We start from the raw sequence: 6,000 nt of genomic DNA, 5'->3' as shown, positions 1-6,000 counted from the left end.
ACTGGTTCAGCCATCCAAAGGCCTACATCCAGTTTCAGATTTAGATACACCTCTAAATCCAGTCAAATCCACTATTGATATTCTTTACAAGCACCCTGCACAAGCAATATCCAATCAATGAATTTAACAAGCAAATCTTGACACCCACAAGATTAACAAACCATTTCTTGACTCCACAAGAAACATATAACCCAAGAATATTGATCCCACAATATCCTACTTGAGAAAAACCTATCTCAAGATTTCTCTTTACACAACTCTTCCAGAGATTCTCTAATCTCAAGAGTTAAAACCATTCAAACAATAAAAGATCAGAAACGAGTACACCTGTTCGTGTAGATATGATCTTCAACAACGTAAACCAGTTTAGAATGAATTTTCTATATGAACTTCATCTTCTTGAATTGATCTTGCACACTTCTTTTTCCAAAAGTTGATTTTCAGCAGATATGTTCTTTCTTTCTTTTTCAGAAAATCTTTTTCTCTTTTGCAGTAATGTGTATTAAAAAAACTTCTTTCCGTGTGTGAAAATTCTCTTTTTTCTCTTCTTTTTTCTTGTTAAAAAAACTTCAGTTTTAATCTTATTTAAAGACAATTTTCATGTGCAAGGAAACAGTTATTTCAGTTATATTCATAACAGAGATAATCTATTACCTGTGATGGTAATCTATTACCACGAGTTAGAATAACTGAACTAATTGTTTCAGCTCCTGTTTTAATCTATTACCTAACATGGTAATCGATTAACACGATGCCAAAATAACACAAAACTCACATTTGGAACAGAGGTAATCGATTACTTTAAAGAGATAATCGATTAACACGATCCTTTTTCCTCTTGAAATCATCAGAATCAGTTTGGTAATCTATTACCACACATGGTAATCGATTATTCCAGTATCAATCAGTTTTTCAACATGAGTCAGGTAATCTATTACCAGTTCAGGTAATCTATTCCTTAACTCAGAAAATTTCTGATGTTTTCAAGTTTTCATTTAAAGTCTCAAACACTCAGTAAATTAATACTTCATGTTCTCAACAATGAATGAAATAAGAAAAATGAGTATTATGATATTTTCACCTTCATGTTAATTACTAATTTTTAACACATAACAAACAAACACATACAAGCCTAATCTTTTAAACAATCAATACATTATCCTTTTGACATAGGCTTAAAATAAAAAGCAACATGAGCAAAACATCAAAACTAAAACTTCTAGGGAACATCTTCCAGATGTAGATTCTTCAATCTTCAACAATATATATATGACAAGACTCAAAGAGGTTCAACAAGTAAAACTGGAAAATAAGACTCCAAATAAAGCTAGCACTCAGTTAGGAATGTTCCTAGATAGGTACTAGAGTAGATGAACAAAACAAAAAAAATTTGAAAGCAATTGGATAAGTATAGAACAAATAGTAGTCAAAACAAATAACAAGGAATCAAGTGATTTTTCACCAATGTACACCTCTCGGCGTTTTCTATTTAAAATGCTTTCTCTATTTTTTTTTTAATTCTTTCTTTTTCTATATTCAAGTTAAGAGTCCAGAGAGTATATTTGCCTTTTGTTTCAAATTTTTCTAAGATTCCAAGATATAGAAACCGAGACTACAAGTTAGCCAAAAATTAGGTCAAAATTCAAGTAACTTGAGAAACTAGTGCACTAGTCTTTAGGTTTTGGTTTGGATTCCTTTTGAACTCTTTTTCTTTTGAACTTTAGGTCTTTTCTTTTGATTTAGGCTCTGTTTTATCTCTGTTTTCAGCCTCTAATTTTTTTTTAAAATTGAATCCACAAGAAAGAGTGCACTAGAAGTAGAATTAAGCACTTGAAATTTTGAGTCAAAATTTTTTTTATAAGATTTTCAATGGAAAGTGATTTGAAAACTTAAGAACACAATGGAAACCTAACTCTAAGGAAACTTGCTAGGACTAATAGCAAATCATGAACACAATAAGGTAAAAGAAAAAGCACATATAGGTAGTGTAGACACCCAATTTCGTCCGGGGGGCATACAAATAACAAGATAGGACATCAGAGGGCCCAAAGGCCCAAACCAATTTTTTAGTGGCCCGGAACGGGCCGTTCCAAAATCGGAACGGGCCGTTCCCAAGTCCGGAACGGGCCGTTCTCAATCAGAACGGGCCGTTCTGGGCTTCTAAAAACCCTAAAAAAATATAGGTTGGAACGGGCCGTTCTAGACCAGAACGGGCCGTTCCGAACCAATCAAGGGGGCTTAAAATCTGTACCCTAGAACGGCCGTTCTGAAATCAGAACAGGCCGTTCTGGTTCCCCGGAACGGGCCGTTCTGGTTTCAGAACGGGCCGTTCTAGGGTGCAAATGTACTGCATAACGTTCGGATCCGGAACGGGCCGTTCCGAATCCAGTACGGGCCGTTCCGATTCCAGAACGGGCCGTTCCGGCCCACATCTGATGCCTATAAATAGAGAATCTCGGCCAGCAGTTAGGGGGACCTTCACAATTTCGTCCAAAGCTCCATAGAGCTTGAAATTTCTCCCTTTTTTCTCTCTGTCCTATTGTATTTCTTGAGTTTTGTGAGGCTTATTGTAGTGTGAAAGGTTGCCATAAAGCACCTAAAATCCCCATAGTTGAAGATCCAATAAAGCTTGTTACGAGGTATTACTCATCAATCTCTTGTTTTATCTTTTTCTTCTTTTATTTTACATTGTTATAATAAAAATAATCATGTAGATATTTTAGAGTCAATTGTTTAATTTAAATTTCAAGCATGTAAATAGTCATCAATAAAAGGGGATTTAATATTTATATTATTATTATTTATAATGTTAAACTTCGTCATAGGGTACCGATTAAGGGCGTTGTAGGGGTGCTTAATACCTTCCCTACACGTAACCGACCCCCGAACCCAATTCTGGTTATCAAGGCCATTATTGGACTTTTAAAAACCTTTTTTTTTTCCAATGTTTTGAGTAAAATATTGGTGGCGACTCCATGAACCTATTTTCAAAACCATTAATTAAGGATTAGTCTGGTGTTTGGGCATTCCTTAATTGATGAGATCTTTAAAAGGATGTCTAAACCATAGGTTGCAAGATCGAAAATTTTTGGGTTGCGACAGATGGCGACTCCGCTGGGAAAGTTTAAAGAGGGTCAGGCCCATTTAATTGATGAAGTTAATAAAATAAAAAAAAAATAATTTAAATATTTTTCCCCTTTACCTTGTTTGTTTTCTTTGTTTGGCTTTGATATCTGTTTGCTTATTTAAATTCCGCACCTATTTGAAATAAAATTGTACACAAATCTTTGCACACAACAGTTCCCCCTGTAGACCCCTAAAATTGTCCGGGTCGGAAATAAGACTCAAAGACTCTCGAAGACCAAAGGAAAGTCAGCCGGAAGGACTCCTGGAAGACCCTAGGATGATTCTTTGTAGGTCTAAAAGTCTTAGAGTAGCTTAGAATAAGGGTGTGCGAGGATTGGAGCTCAATACACCCTCCTAGAGGTTCAGTACGGCCGTACTGAGCCATTTGAACTACAATACGGCCGTAGTGAAATCAATACGGCCGTACTGAAGTTTTTGAACTTCAGTACGGCCGTACCAAATTCAATACGGCCGTACTGTAGTTCAAAAACTCAGTACGGGCCGTATTGACCCCCTAGGCCGTACTGCGCCTCAATCCTATAAATAGGACGTCATTGGCACGTCCTCCCACACTTTTGGAGCATTCCTCCACCCTCTGGCGGAGTATTCTTGGGTTTTTGAGCTATTCTCTGCCCTAGAAATCTCTCCGGGAGCCGATCCGACTAAGTTCTTGAGTTCACAAGCCATTAGCTTGAGACTCGAACAAGTCGAAGGGAAATCTCTTTGATTTCCATAGTAAACATTATTTTTAGGGAAAGGAGCGAGCGAACGTGTAGTGGGAAGGAGCGCCAAAAAGCCTCCTAGATTCCTTTTTGAATATATAAAAGCACGCTTCGAAGGTTTCTTTCCAAATCCTTTCTTTTACCGCTTTTTTGATTGTTGCATTGCACGTTTAAAGCTTTCATCATGTAGATAGTTTACTTATAATCGTTCCAATAAATAGGGGTAGTTTAGTAATTTTACGCTATTATTTATGAAATAATCCGTCATAGGGAACCCGAAAGGGGCGTTGTGGGGTGCTAACACCTTCCCCGCACGTAATCGACTCCCTTACCCAACTCTGGTTGTAATGGCCAAAGTTGATTTGCGAAAATCAATTGCCTTATGTCTTTTTCCAATGTTTTGAGTAAAACATTGGTGGCGACTCCAAGAACCCCTTTTTGCGAAAACTACTAATCCATGGAGGGTCCCGTTTGGGATTAACATGGATTGGTGAGAATCATTTAACAAAATTGTTAGTTCGATGAGGTCTCAGTTTGAGAATAAGTCGTTCTAACAATCCATCATTTTTCAAAACTAAAAAGAGTCCGACCATCATTGCGAATGCCAATGTCCGTTTCGGCGGGTGGCGACACCCCCTACACCCGGGGGCATGAGGGTATTAACCATAGGGAGTGGTTGACGTACGACCGGCCCAAGTTTGGCCTTAGAGCCTGCGAGCCTTGTCGGAAATCACACTCAAGGTGATAACCGGTTACTCTAGCCTGAAATACTGTGACAGACCTTAGAGTTTGCCAGGTGACGACGACAGAGATACTGGGTCCTTGTAATGGGGGCACCTTGGGGGCCTTAAAGACCAGTGAGATTAGAACCGTCTTATACCACACACTTTTCTTGACAGGGACCACAGACCAAGGATTTGAACACAATCGTTCGTGGGTGTACATTGATTGAGCATGTGTGTGTGCATTTGTTTGTACTATTTCTTCTAATAAGAGTGGATTGGAATTTTAAAATGAGCAAATAGATAATAATAAAATAATAAAAATAATAATAAAAATTTTATACCCCTTCGTACATTCTTAGGTCAGCATTCCATTAACATCATATAGATAGTTTCCTTTTTGTAAAAAAAAAATCAATAAAAGAAGTCTCTTATTTACCATGCATCATTCACTTTTAGATGATAGAAACATGATAAAGATTAGGCAAAAAAAAAGATGACATGCATTCTAGATTAGCTCATTAATTTCATTCATTTTATTTTATTAGCTAAGGAGGATTAGGTTGCAGTATGTATAGAAAGTTAAGAGAAGTGAATGCTCTAATATACAACAGTACCTGTGCTTTAAAGAAAAGCCCAAATCGATTTTAAAAAATACTATAGTGGGGCACTTGCTTTGATATGTTTTTTAAAGTAAGTCTTCTTAGAATCTAATATAGACTCTCACTTAATACTGTCAAAATCTATTTGAGCATTCACATATAAATAAATCAATGAGACTGATATTTATTATTCTCAACTTTTTATACATTCTGCATTACATTCATTTAGAGCATATCCCTCCTTGAAAAAGAATAAATGAGAATAAAAAGGGAAATTAACCTATGTGCGTTAGTCGGAAGTAATGGAAGCAAACCGTGCATAAAGAGTTTAGGGTAAATCATCAAGATGCCCTAAGAGGACAAAGCCGTGTCGTGCAACCGTGAAATCTAGGCGGAATAGGGATGGACGAACCCACACTCCTAACGAGTTGTAAGAACCTGAGGATGACGAATCTCTCAAACACTGAGGCAAAACGATTAGAGCTTTCTCGAAAGGTGATTTCAACAAGAGAGAAGCATTGCTTGTTAAGAAGCTGCTAGAATGAAAACCCGCAAAGGGCGTTCTAGGCAAAAAAATAAAAATAAAAAAATAAAAAAATAAAAAAAAAACTGTCTGTTCGAGCTGAAAATTGAGAGACAGCTTGAACGTTCCTCTCGAGATTTCATAGAAAGCTCTATCATCGCTTCTACCTCTTCCTACATCTCAGGAAAGATATGGGTTGAGAAAACCTTCATGAGAGAAGAAGCCAAAGGCCCTCCCTCTACACAAAATCTTCTGAAGCGCCACATCCAAGCAAGTGAAGGACTAGCTCTACAGTTAGATGACCT

Source organism: Cajanus cajan, chromosome 5, assembly GCF_000230855.2.
Source record: "Cajanus cajan strain Asha chromosome 5, NIPB_CcT2T_4, whole genome shotgun sequence".
NCBI classification, from domain to species: Eukaryota; Viridiplantae; Streptophyta; class Magnoliopsida; order Fabales; family Fabaceae; genus Cajanus; species Cajanus cajan.
This window is presented reverse-complemented; position numbering follows the sequence as displayed.